This window comes from Solanum pennellii, chromosome 9, assembly GCF_001406875.1.
Source record: "Solanum pennellii chromosome 9, SPENNV200".
In the NCBI taxonomy this organism is placed as follows: Eukaryota; Viridiplantae; Streptophyta; class Magnoliopsida; order Solanales; family Solanaceae; genus Solanum; species Solanum pennellii.
The window spans coordinates 27,919,293-27,934,444 of record NC_028645.1 but is presented as its reverse complement, the minus strand read 5'-3'; the positions used below and the strand labels follow the sequence as shown (position 1 = coordinate 27,934,444).

General features: G+C 33.9%; 1 long non-coding RNA gene across 1 annotated transcript; it reads left to right on the top strand.

Moving 5' to 3' along the window:
* The first annotated feature begins 2,886 nt into the window (after window positions 1-2,886).
* LOC114073989 lies at window positions 2,887-14,676 on the top strand. Its single transcript, XR_003574512.1, has 5 exons — window positions 2,887-2,974; window positions 9,419-9,422; window positions 11,039-11,043; window positions 13,978-13,981; window positions 14,665-14,676. It is a non-coding gene; the product is annotated as an uncharacterized LOC114073989 (long non-coding RNA).
* The last annotated feature ends 476 nt before the right edge of the window (window positions 14,677-15,152 follow it).

The window sequence follows — 15,152 nt, the reverse complement described above, 5'->3', positions numbered from 1 at the left end:
CATAGAAAATTTAGCGGAGAATTTAAAATTTTCATAGAACATGATATGCTAGAAACATCACTTCATATATATATATATATATATATATATAGATATATATATATATATATATATATATATATCATAATACATTATTAGACTCTAAGTCTCTTTTGCCATCTTAGACTGAAAATGTAGAATAGGGACATGACCCTTTAACATCATAGTATAATATCTAAACTATTACATATACTTTGAACATAAACTTGTCACAGGAAATCCTTGGAATATAAGGATTCCTTTCCTTGAGATTGGAAATCACATATCAAGCCGTTCACCTTAGACACATCCATTAAGCATAAATAACCTACACTTTGTGTAAAAAGGTGAAGAAGAATGGTGATAGTACAAGAATGCACCAAGTATGGCAACCATGCAAAAACATGCATTTAAAGAGAATATTTTCCAAACCATGCATCATGCCTTTTTCTGAAAGCTCTTCATAAACATTGATACTACAAGCATCATACAATTCACATATCTCATTTAGGAATATATAATAGTCACAACATCACATAAAGTCATACATTGCATTTAAGGCATATTTAAATTCACATAACAATAACTATTTTTCCTTTACAGTGAGCTCACTTCTATTTCATAGTATGCTCTTTTCTTATTAACTCTTTAACTTCCCAAGTAACCCTCTAGTGATACTTGGTGAAATGTATAGATAATGTCCCATTACCCTATCCATACTCAAGCATTAGCTTAACGCCACAAGGAAATCATGCATATAACCTTCATTAATCCAACACATGCATTCATAGAACCTAAACATATATTAAGACATGTAACTCACATTTGGCGCACTTATGGACTCGATGTGCAACCCATACCAATTTAGACCAACATCATGCATACCAATTTAGACCAATATAAAAAGTTAGGGTTGTCTTGGTCTAAATGTCCTTTTGTGCATTATTTCCTAATGTTTTACTTGCATGTATTCATACTTAGTACATGTGGTATTTACTAACCCATTTTTCTTCTATTTCTACATACTTGTAGGTTCAGGACATTGAGGTATTCTAAGTCCACTTCTTAAAGATGCTTGGATTGTTCCCAAGTTGGTGATATCTCAGTTCCGAGGACGAAGCCTATGAACCTAGCTTTAGTGTTTTTCTATGTTTAAAGACATTGTTCTATTTCTCCTATTTCAAGAACTATGTTGTATGCATTTTATAAGACTTGTATTTATGTAAGGGCTAAGTCCCAATTTTTCTATACTCTTATGTTTTAGATGGCGACGTGAGACAATATAGTCTATTGTCGATATATGTGAAGTGAAGTTGAACCTCAAATGTAAATTTTTAATGTTTGTGCATTTTTATTCTATCTATGATGAAATGATGTATGCTAAGGGCTTGTCTAAGACCTCTAAGAGGAAGAAGACGCCGTTTACGACTAGGGTGTGCTCTCCGGTCGTGACAAAACTACTTAATCAAAATACTCCAAAGATATACAATTATTAATAAAACGAGGATGAAGTTGGAAACAATATTAAGGAGGGCGAGAGATATAATTTTTCCAATTGTCGAGTTCCTTCTCATTAGGTTCGCTATAATTATTCTGATCAAATATCCATTCATCATAAATATTTTATGACCTGTAATATCACTCGATCAAGTGTAGTGATTTTGAAACATTTTTTTGTTATCAAATAACCCTATTTAACCAATTGATCTATTTAAATAGGCTGTGTCAAAACATTGTTATCTCTAACCTCCACTTTCAAATTTTAGTCATTAATATGGTATTGCCTCGAAGTGACGTTGCTTAACTAAAACCTAATCTCACTGTCTGTTGAGAACAACAAGCTATATAACGAAATCAATAAGCGGCGGCATTCAATTAACTACTATCAATGCGCAATTATACTTATACTCAAACTATTTGTAGCTAATATGTTTTGGAATCATAACTCAAATTTCTAATCTTTGACCAGATTAATCTACGACATAATACACCAATATGTCTTTTAACAACCTGATCAACTCATATTTATTCCCTCCAACTTTGGGTGTAAAAAAGTACACGCTTAAACTTGTATAAAGTTGAACAAGTAGATACACATGATTCATACATGACATAACACATGTAGGGCACCACTTAGGAAATAAATTTTCATGCCACATCTTTCTTTACATCCCTAAATTATTCAAAAAGCGAGAAAAGTCATGGTAACTCAAAAAATATTAATCAAGTCAATTTTAAAAGAATTTTAAGAAAAAAAAAGTTTTGATGGAGTTGATGTGTATCGTGACCATCAACACTAACCTACGTTTGAGTGTCTATGATTGTCAATAGTTTCGTAACCCAACAAAGGGTTTTGGTCGTGTCCCAAAGGAGCGGTTTTGATAAGATGTCGTTAATTAGAATTTCATTCTAATTAGTCGTAGCTAAAAAAAATTAGGAACAAAAACATTGTAAATTAAGGGGGGTGATATGAAAGTATCAGATATCGATGGGGGGTTTGTCACAAGTATAGTAAAAACGGTTAAAATGCAAAAAAAAAAGTATGGGGAGAATTTCTTGGGGTTTGACCACAATACAAGTTGAGATAAATCGTCGGGTTCATGCTTTCGATAGGAAATTTGCAAAATAAATTGGACTAGTCTGAGCTTTAAATTGAAACAAATTCTCGAGAGAGAAACTTACCCGGTTTGATATGTGTTCCTCTCGAACACCCATTTGTCGCATGAAGGCCATCCTACACCTTACCCAACTCACTCTCTCAACCTGAGTGTTAGGATATGGAACTAAAGCACACCCTCTTGGGCTGAACCTCATGTCGACCCACACCTTAGACCATCAGTCTAGCAATCTTGGTTTCGCGACTTTCCTCTCGAATGAATTCAAGAACATATTCGAAGAAATTCTGACCCCCGGTCGGAATGGTTTGTGGGTTCCGAACAGCTATAGTGGCTGAACCGTCTGCAACTATAAACCCATTAATTTAAATCACATACACTAGGTGAAATCACCATTAAAATATATCTAACCTATCTGCAAGCAAGACCCAATAATAATAATATCAACTCATATATGCTAAATTACACCCCAAGAGTGCGGTGTTTTTAGCCACACATCAAACAAAAACAAAATACACCTAAGATGAGACTAAAATACAATACGTATAAGAAATTAAACCTTGATTTAAGCAAACGAAGAAGAATTGAGAAGACCCTCTTCCAACTCAGGGAAGATGAAATCCTTTTTTCTTCAAGTCTTCCCAAAAACCTCTCCTAATTTGAGAAAAAATACAAGGAAAAGAGTATTTTAAGTAAAAACTACGATAATGCTCGGATCTCTAAAACTAATAACTAAGGGTGGTATTACAGTTTTCAGATTAAGTGTTGTGGCGAACCATTCGGTGAGGTTAGTTGCTGTCACCGACAGACTCGGCAACTCACCCTTCTTCTGTTTCATTGTCGTTTGGTGCTTTCCTTCAACATTTTCATAATTTGGACCGTTGGGTGGTATAGCTTTTCTTCACGAAACTGTTTGATGAAGTGTCGACTGCTCCTTTTATCGCTTTTGTGAAACTCTTCCTTCAAGGTTTTCATGCTAGAACAAAAGGCGGAGTACATCCCTTTGGCCACTCACCAAGTGTACTTGGCGATGTCATGATTTAGTTTCATTGTCCTTTTCATCCTTTTTGTTCCTTTTTACGCATAAGTATCCATGCTTGTACTCCGAATGAGACTAAATAAGCATTTGAGGACACTAGTTCTATCAAAATAAAGCCCTAAATTAGTCCAATTTGTGGACTCATCAACACCCCCAACAAAAACTTTTGCTTGTCCTTAAGTAAAATTCAATTTCAACAGTTCAATTAGGATGTCTAAAACAGTGCTACACAAGATTCAATCATGAACATACACAACAAGACTCATACTACTTATGCAAAGATCAATTGTGTACTCAAAGATTTAAGATGGGACACACCATTACCAAAGATTCTCATGCTCACAATACTTGCTACTAAAGCAATTTTAAGTTCAACAGTATCTGAATACCCTACCACAAACAATGATTCCATATTCAGGCACATGGGTTAATCAATTTAAGATGAAGAATCAGATGCAATGCTCACACTCAAAATGAGGAAGAAAATGCATGTTTTACCCATAGCTTTGCCCAAATTTTCCAATCAACCTCAGTTAGGCTAACTAAAGATCAAAAAAGGTCTTTTCCCGACTTGTAATGGGGATGAGTGCAAAGGTAAAAAAATGGTAATTTAGACTTAGTGACTAAAAATCCCATGAATTTTGGAGCTCACACCACTTCCTTTTCTTCACCTTCTTCTATCAATTATTCTTCTAGTGTTTCTATGTCATTGTGTTATTCACTCATGGGTTGCTTGAAACCCCAAATTTCTTTTGGACTTTTATCCCACAATTTTTCTTTTTCATTCTTTTCTTTTATTTTTCTGTTTTTATATGGAGGGTTTCCATTTTTTTCAACATCATGAGTTAGAGGATACTTTTCTTCCACTTCTTGACTACTCCTTTTCCTTTTCGCCACACCCCACTATTCATTAATTCAAAAGTCATGAGGATTAAATGTGGTTGTTAAGTAAAGGTCTATGTTTTCACAAGTTTTCTTCCAAATAAGGGTACTGTTAAAGTTCAAAAGAGGTTAACACGCTCATGGAAAGGTCACTAAAGAGGTTTATTCATGCATGGATAAAAATAATCTCATAACACAAGGCATCGATACTAAAGCTAAACCACAGTACACACTTTTGCAAGTGTGCTAAACCAGAGTACACACTTTCACAAGTGTGCAAAGAACATGACAATAGAAATCAATTTGATACATGGCTAATCACAACAAGATGCCAAGAGTTCACATATTGTCTATGTAACTTCATTTGATCTCGTTTTCGCTGCACATACTTATTTGTTGGATTGAGAGAACTATTCAAGTTATTGGTATTGAATTGAAACCGAGACTTAAATTTGTATGAGAACAACCACATTCAATCACAATAGGTGGCAAAATTTTTTGAAAAATGAAAATTTTTCGGAAGGATCAAAATCGTTCAAAATCTTTTGCAACTAAACAAAAAGAGGAGTCATAAGCTCATATAATCGCACAAGCAACATAAAAATGCAATTTAGAAAACAGTGACCCAACTACAAAAAAGAGAATTCAAATTAGAATCAAGTATTCATTGTCAGCAAACAAAGGTGAGCCTTATCCCACCACAAATAAATGTGTTTTATCCTCAAATGAAATTAAAAGAAATATCTCGCATAGAAAGAAAGAAAAAATAGAGTGAGTTCAAGAGGGGATCCTGTCTAGACACTTGCTCCATCTGTTGGGGCATCAGTGCCAGATGCATCCGCCTGGAACTTGATAATGGCTCTTGGAAAATTATCATTCTATTCTTCATCCTTTTCATTTGCTTTAGTTTGTGCAGCGATATTTGCCGCAATAATCTTATCCAAGTCATGGGCTTCCAGAAAGGAGTTTACACCTTCGTATAATCCACGTTTCCATGAAGGGATAGTGAGGTCTATTGGAACCTTTCTGGTGAAACTCGTCTTCTTCCTTTCTCTCTTCTCTGTGGCTAGCATTGCTATCTTTTCCGTCTCTTTTAAAATCACATGCTCTTATCTGTTGGGATGACCTGTCTCTCCCTGCTACCATTGATCTACCCATTTCTGCAAATGATTTTGAGAAATATTTATACAATATATTAAATAGGAACAAGGGAGTCATGGGTGTGGATTTTCTTCACCCAACCAATTGGTGGAGCGCTCATCCATTTAGACGATGTGCTCAAAATAATGCATAGATTGTACAAGGGTGCAGACAAAGGGGAAGTAAGGGATCTTTAGGCGAATCACCGAATCTGCTTAGCAACATTAGATTTACCGCCAAAGGTAGAGTTTAATCAATACATGTAGTATTCAATGAATGGATATATGGGAATTCTAGGCGCCACCAAGTAATTCAGCGAGTTTTAATTATCTTGCCGAATAGCCCGACATGTTTATTTCTGACCCATCTTCTCAAATTCTACCCCGCAACCCCTGTTAATACAATTCAAACTTATATAATCATAATTTCAACGACTAACCACAACAATCTTTTACACACCCATAGCCAAATAATTCAACTTAAGACAAAATCGAGCGAGATACTACCATTTACGCAAAAAGTACAAAATAATAGCGATAATCTATCTTATCCCATCAACTCAAAGAATAAGAAAGGAATTTATAATACAAATATTATGCACATAGTAAAATTATAATAAATTGAATGCGGTGTTTGGATCACCAACCTTTGATGCCGAATCTGATACATATGAAGTTCTAGGCAATAATGTAATCCGAATCTGAGCATAGTTTGACAACTAAAATATTCTAAAAGTGCAAGAAATATAAAGCTAGAGTGCTGGTGTGAGTTTGTGTAGAGAAAAGAATATAAAAATGAGAGAAAGTAACTAAAAATGAACTTTTATACCTCTTGCTCCGAGTGAGTGTCCAGTTTCTGTTCATTCAACAATGCTTATTCATTTCACGCATCCACCCGGTGAAGCGTCGAGTATCTGGTGGCTTCACCGAACGTAGTAGGATATTTAACTCATGCGGGAATCCTAACGGCGGTCTTCATCAAGATCGCCAACATGTTGGTGATGCGTTATTAATTTTCTACAGATCACCGAGTTTTACAAGATCCAACCAGCCTTGAGTCAGACAGCGGAAGAAACCAGGTTCACCGAGCATGTCGGCGGTTTGCCTACCATACCTTTTTACAGCCTACATGCAATTTTTCACTCACTTTCGTACTTCCACCATGTAGAAACATCACACTATTATTTTATGAATAAACAAAAACAAATTAAAGGATTTTCTGTTGCCTCCCAAACAACACCTTAGTTAACGTCGTGGCACGACACATGTCCACTTTCAAACCTCATTCTTGGAGTTAGCCATGGTATCACTAGGCAAACCCATTGCTATCTCGGATTTAGGTGAGAGGAGATATGACCCATATGGGTTTCCAAATGTTTGATAAAAAATGAATGAGAGGTGACGGTCTAACTAAGAGTGGACACATCCTCCTTCTTGACTTTCAACATCTTGTCCCACCCTTCAACCTTTTTGAGGATACGCGAGAACATATCCTCAGACCGTCCACCCTTGAAATCCTTTGGCTTCTGGCACTCATAGGGAGACACATATCTATCCTTCTCCTTATCCTTCCAATTGTGATTAAGATCCCTCCATTCATGATCTCTATCATTCCAGTCTTTATCTCTACCCCATTCTTGATTTCCACCTTGCCTTGGGTATGTTGAACGATAGTCGCCACCTTGGTTTGTTAAAAAGTTGACCTCCTCATTATACAGTTCTTCAAACTTCATTTCATTCAGGACTTGTGCTCCCGACCACCACAACATTGACACCACATGCACAAGCCCCCGTGACATTCTTCAAGAAACCATCAAGATGTGTCATAATCTTGGCCACGTTTTGTCTCTCTGATTTTCCTTCTCAATATTCTCCTCAGATAGCTAGAAGTTAACAGGAGATGTCTAATCCTCGCGAGTGTACCATGCCCTATCGGATAAGTATCCTCCAGAATTAGATAGACGAGATAGAATGTAAATAACATGAAGTCTGATATTCCCTTTTTTCCATAAACACCAAAATGAGGCGAAGATCACCCCTGAAACCCTCAAAAGGCTTATCTACGCTTGGAATGGAAGGAGAAAGCATTTTCTAGAGTATGAATGTTGATGCGTGTGGATTTCTGTCAAGTCCATCGTTTGTCTTCCTAAAACAAAAATTCGAGTAATAATCCCGTGCAGTTGCTTGGTGCCCAATGTAGGCAATATTTTATTTATTGAGAAGTATAAACTTGTGAGTCACTGCGTAGTATATTGGTAATTGACGTCAGTATTCATGATTAGGCTTTTTATGCACCGAAAAAGAGATTATTGTTGATGAGTCAACTATTTGGACTAATTTATGGCTTTATTTTAGTAGATTTAGCATCCTAAAATGCATATTTTGTGCCAATAGCTGATTTAAAACCTGGATTTTCAGGCATTTGGATTGAGAAAAAATGGACACTAATGAGCAAAAAGGAACAAGGCAGTTGAAAGAACCAAGAAAAGAAGGCATGATGATCACCTCACTCATTGGGCGAGTCGCTGAATGTCCATGATCTCACCTAAAGTCCCAAAGTGCCAAGTCCTGAAGGAGAAAATCAATTCGACAATGGAAAGGAGCAGTCGATGTGCCACCGAACAGCTATGTAAGGCAGTTTTAGATTGCTTAAAGTTACATAACTCAAAGATGTTGAAGGCCAAAGCAAAAAGGCAACGGAATTGACCAAAGGGTGGATGGTCGAGTGAATCGGTGATCCCAAATTATTGCGTTGAATTGTAATTCACAACACATTTTTTGTTGACGATAAATTTAATATTTAGTTAAGAATATCTATTTCAATTTTTTTTATCAATTTAGATTTCAGTTTTCATGTTTGGTTGAGAACATAGAGTATTGAGACAATATTTTTCTTCGCTTAGAAGATTTAAAGATTTTCATTTATCAGAAACTAGAAGTGGGTGTTGAAGATTCCTCATCTTAGACCTCTGTAAAGAAAATATTAGTCTTACCAGTTCATGGAATCACATTCTGGTAAAGATTTCTGTCTTTTTATGATGTCTAGCTAAAATCCCAATTCTTGGGGTGCGGTGTTATGATTATAGATTGATTTAAATGTTGGGTTTTGTTAATTTTTAGTGCATATCTTGTTTAAAAGTGATTTCATTGAATAATTGTGGTTGAAATTAATGGGTTGTAGTTGGAAATACAATCCTAACTTCGTATTGTTGGCTTGCTCGAGAGAGTGGTTGCTCAATCATTGTCTGTGGGTATTGGGCTTTCATCGGTTCAGCTCGAGAGAGTGAATCCTAAACCCTCTTCCACACGTTCCTGTTGAGAGAGTGAATGGACTAAAGCGTAGGCTATTCTTAATTGTTGGTGTTCGAGAGAAACCAATTTGATTTGGGAGAACTATTCGAGTGAACGTTTATACCCACTTAAATCTAGTTTAATCACTTATCTCCAGATATTTATTAATATTTTCAATTACACATTTGTCTAAATTAGTCCATAATCGAATAACAACCCAAGAACCCGCGTCGATATTGTTCTTTTCATATTATTTGTTGTTGTAGCTGATAATTTCAATCAAACCCCCCTAATATTTGACACTTGTGTCACCCCTAATTTGAAATATATTTTGATTCGCAAATTTCTATTCTATGATTGACTTGAACATATTCTTACTTGCCTATTGATTCTCAAATACAAACCACTCGTAGTGGGCTTAGACTCTTTCGAAGTAATGTTTCACGCAAGTGGCACAACATTGGGGTGGTATTGGGGTATAGACGCAACAAACTATTTCTCCTTATCAATTATGCTAGTAAGACTCTAAATAGTGCTCAACGTAACTACACTGTTACTGAACAAGAGTAAATTGTAGTGGTTTATTCATTTGAGAAATTTCGGGGTGTACTTACTAGGTACTAGAGTGACTGTGCACACTTATAATGCGGCATTACTGTATCTAATGAAAATGAAAGATTCAAAGGAAAGGTTGATAAGGTGGGTGTTACTATTGAATGAGTTCGCTTTTAAGGTCAAAGTTCGAAGGTGTTGTGAATATCAGGTGGTTGACCACTTATCAAGATTTGAAGGCAAAGAAAATGACAAGCAGGAGATTGACATTCATGATGTTTTTCTAGATGAACAAGTATTCTGGGTAACTCTTTAATAATCTCCATGGTTTACTGATTTATCACATTACGTAGTATGTTAATTAATGCCTGATGAACTTAACTTCTATCAATAAAAGAAGTTTTTGCTTGATGTTAAGAAGTAATCTTCGGATAATCCATACTTGTTTAGAGAGTGGGCACACCATATCATTAGGAGGTATGTTTCGGAAGAGGAAACGAGAAAATGAGCTTAAAATGCCTATCAAGTTTTCAATTAAAAAAAGGGACAAGTGGGTCCCCCTTCTTTTAAACATACTTTCTGATTCTTAATAATAAAAAAAGGACTAAATTATTAATTTTAAAAACTTAGGTAGTTAAACTTTTCATTTTAAAAGCAAAGGTAATTAAACTTTTAATTTTTAAAACTTAGGTACTTAAATAACACTTTTTAAATTGTGATAAAAAAAACTTAAAGACTAAATTGAATATTTCAAACTTTCAAAGTTTTTGCTTTCACTTTTTGGATAGACGATGGGAACAACGGGACATCAGAGAGATGAAGCGACGAATACTTGGGGGAAATTTCAATTTTTTAGCTTCTTCAACTTCAATATCATTCAAATATTTTTCTATTGTGCTTTTTTCCTGATCTCAAGGTAAATTTTCTTCTCTTTTCTATTTCAAAATATTAAAAGTAGGGTTTCATAAAGAAGAAAATAATTATAATCCATCTATGATATTTTTTTTGTTATTTTGCATTGCATTTATTCCATTTAAAGTTAAAATTAACTCAGAGAAGTTTCTTTATCCAAATAAAATTACTTTATGTTAATGATTTAGTCAATTTAGTGATTTCAGCCATTAACTTTTGTAGTTGTCTGGACAACTAGTGAAGTTCTTTATATGAATAATTAGACATATTTTCAGATACAAAATGGTCCAACAATTGCATGTAGTTGTTGGACGACTAGATAAGTTGTTCCCACAACTACGACAGTTGGACAACTGTGTTCAGTTGTTGATCAATTAATTAGTCGTAGGAAAAATAATATAATTATTGATATTTAATATACTACAATTACAAATTTTCTACTAATCCTATTAGGTTAATTGTATCATTTACTAACTTTTTAACTATTTCAGTGTAGATATAATGCCTCAAAATAAGAGGAAAAAAACTGGAACATCTTCATCCAATCCAGATGCTGGAGAAAATGCTGAGAGCTATTCTGCTGCTATGAGAAGATGTATTGCAACAGTTAAAACTAGTAAGTGTAGCAATGACGTATTAGTAGAAGAAAAAGTGATGAAAATAGGAAACAATATAGTGGAGAAGAAAAAGGTGATGAAAGTTAAAGTAATGAAAATAGAAAAAACTCAAGCGAAAAAGAAACAGATGATGAGAGTGATGGAGATAAATCTGGTGGAGAAGAAAAAACTGATGAAAGTGACAAAGATAAATTAAGTGAAGAAGAAAAAGTAATGAAAGTGATGGAGATAAATCTGGTGGAGAAGACAAAGCTGATGAAAGTGAAAGTGAAAGTGAGAAATCAATTGAAAAATAAGAACAAGATAATGAATCCACTCCAGATTATTTCAAAATTTCCAATGGTAAGTATAAAGACTCACTTGAATGTGTCTGGATCTTATGATTCTGGAATTAATGCAAGAGTCGGTTTCGGAGTTCAATTTGTTGAACTTAGAAAGATTCTAATCGCACAAAATATTGAGAATGATTTTAAGAAATCTTGCTTTGGTCAATTTTTGGAGTTGGATAAAGATGTGGCAGTACAACTTCTAATGAATTTAGTACATGGTCTTAATCTTCGTCGTGTATTTTCTGAAAAGAAAAAAGAGGTTTGGATTGATTATAATGGTTTGACTATTTTCTTTGGCATTTATTAATTCACAATTATGACTGGACTTCGATGTCATTTTTTTCCTCATCTAAGTCAACAATTAGCGAAAATTGGAAAAGAAGGTGAAATTTTGGTTAATAAAGTGGGTAAATCTCCGAATTCTGTTGTTCTCATAGAAAAAGTGTGTGATCCAAGCTTAACCAAAATGCAAAAGGTTGTTATTAGTATAATTTTGTTTGTGCATTATATATTGTGTTCAAAAAATGCAGATAAGAAGATAAATATTAATTGGATAAAGATGGCGTCAAAAAAAATGTGTTTGATTCATATCAATGGAGTCGAGAAAGATTTGATGTTACCATTCAGTATCTTTTCAATAAGCTACAGTCAACCAAATATCAATACAATCTTCATGGCTTTCCATGGACGTTCGCCGTGAGTAATTAAATCGATTGTTTTCATTTTATGAATTAAACTATTACTTGAATTTTATTACGTATATTTGACTAATTCTAATGGTTTATTGTAGGCTTGGGCATTTTAATGTATTCCGTTAATTTAACGCTTTGGAAAGAATTCTTCATCAGAAAGAAAAATTCCAAGAATGATTAAATGGATGGTTGCAACACCCGCATACAAAAAAAATATGGATCCTATTTATCACACAAAAGAAGAAGTAAGATTATATCTAGATAAAGTTGTTGTTAGATAATTAATTAGTTATTTTTAATTTGATGTTGGCACAACTACTTCAGTAGTCCAACAACAGTAGTAGTTGTTTCCACAATTACATATAACTAAGTTATTGTTTGACAATTCAATTAGTTGTTCTAAATTATGTGTAATATTATTTATTTTAAAATGCAGATGCACAATCAAATTGTTCATCCTTTTCTTTTTCCAACAAACATAGAGAAGGAACAAATTTTTTTCAAAATATTGAGTCCTATGAAGATAGTTCTGATACAAATATTGATGTGTAAAAGAGGAATTGGCACTTTTAAGAACTATGAAGCTGAAGATAACTATTGCTGAGGAGGGTCTTGGTATAACTGGTGGAGAAATAGCGCTGTGAGATACTATTGTGTTGACAGGGACGGTGATCGTCCAATTGCTTTTGATACTTATAGATCTTTTAATGATGTAGAAAAAGGTGACTCATATCATGCTGATCTTGGTAGGAGGGAGGATACTCCGGGTGTGTTAAAAACAACAAATGAGAATGCCTCAAATGTTGAGTATTGTTGTAAATATGAGACATGTTGTGATAAGTATGAAATCCTTTTGAATGAAGTAAGATCCTTGTCAACAAAATTTGATGGACAAAAATCAAACAGGATTATATATCTGAGCTATGCAAGAAAGTCTCCTTACACTCCTGCATTAAAAAGAAGGTTGGCCAACGTAAAAGATGCAAAGACGAACAAATTGGAAGTTGATTTGTACAAACCTCTTGATGTGGACAAAGGAGAATCTTTTAATTTCTTCATTAGCAAGAAGGAAGAGGAAAGAAAAATGTATTTGAGTAGAAAATTCAATCATCAAGACTTTGTGAATATGACTTGATCCATATTTTTTATTTGAGTGCAAGGTAAATATTACTAATTTTAATCGATTTATTTATTAATTAATATTAAATTGTCCGCCAACTTCTTTTTTTATATCATGTTGATGAGATCTTGTCTCTTATGCGTAAGAGACAGATTTGGTTTCCTAGACACTATAAATCTAATTTAGGATCTAAATTTCTACAACATCTTGTATGCTCAGTACAAGAAGTTAAGTGATAAGAGTTTAGTCGATGGTACTCCACCATTACATGAGGCGCTCACATTCTTTTAGATAGACAATGAAATGTTCAAACATTGTAAGGGTGAAAGGCCTTATTCATATGGTAAAAAATTGAATGGAGCAAAAAAAATTTACACTGTGATGAACATAAAAAACACACACTTTATTGCACTTGAATTTTTGATGGAGAAAGACTTGATTCAAGTTTATGATTGCAATATTCATGTGTGTGATGAGCTGACTTTTTTGGCATTGATCCAACCCATTCTCATATTATGGCCCAAAGTACTCAAGTAAAGCAGGATATTCAATCATTTGTCTGAAAATTTGTTTAATGACTCATGGTCATGTCAACGTCTAAATGATGTGCCAAGTAATAATTTTTGTACGGCATATGGACCATATGCTTGCATTTTTATTGAAGACTTGCTTGTTGGGATGGATATGAAATTCCATAACGATAATGAGGTGGATACTTTTAGGATGAAGTATGTTGTTGCGGTGCTTGAGAAGGAACTAAATCCTTGAGAGAGCAGTTGTGTATGAAGGTGTATTTGTAATTAAAAACTTTAATTGTCTCTAAAACTCAGTTTTTGTGTATTTGTTATCAACTACTTTCACTGTCTCTTTTTTCTCTTCAATTATTCATGTTCATATGTCTCTACAATTGTTTATTTGTTTGGACGATTGCTTCAATTGTTCGTGCAACTGTTTACTTGTTTGGACGGCTGCTAAAGTTGTTTTGTGCAACTGTTTAGTTTTTTGTACAACTCCGTCAGTTGTCCCTGCAAGTGTTTAGTTATCTGTACAACTCCTTCAAGTATTTAGTTGTTTGTACAACTCCTTCACTTGGTTTATATTTACTAATTTGATCTTTGTTTATTATTAAACTACTAAATTTATACTTAAATGTTTACAAAACAACTAAATTGATCTTCGGTTATTATTATAGGACTTAGTTCATACTTAATAATTCACAAAATGACTAGATCGATCTTTACTTATTATGAAACGACTAAATTTATACTTAAAATTTACAAAACAACTAAATGGATCTTTGGTTATCATTAAAAGACTAAATTTATACTTTTAGAATATTACAAAAATACTAAATAAATCTTCAATTATTATGAAGCGACTAAATTTATACTTAAAAGTTTACGAAACCACTAAATGGATCTCTGGTTATTATTGAAGAACTACATTTATACTTAGAAGATTACAAACCACTACATGAAGGTATCCAACTGTATAAAGGCGGGTGCAGATCTATGAATAGGAGATGTTGTACTAGTATCTACAGGCCCTAAATTATCAACAGGCTCTCCGAGCACGTTAAAAATTCGTCCCAGAGTCGCTCCCCCAACTGGAACACTCATAGGAGCTCCTGTGTCAATCACTGCCATTCCTATATTCGGTTATTACTAAATGACTTTGTTTATACCTAATAATTCACAAAATGACTATATCAATCTTCAATTATTATGAAACAATTAAATTTATACTTAAAAGTTTACAAAACCCCTAATTGATCTTTGGTTATTATTAAACGACTAAATTTATACTTAAAGATTACAAAACCACTAAATGAATCTTCAATTTTTATGAAACGACTAAATATATACTTTTAAGTTTACAAAACCACTAAATGGATCTTCGCTTATTATTAAACGACTAAATTTATACTTGAAAGTTCACAAAACCAC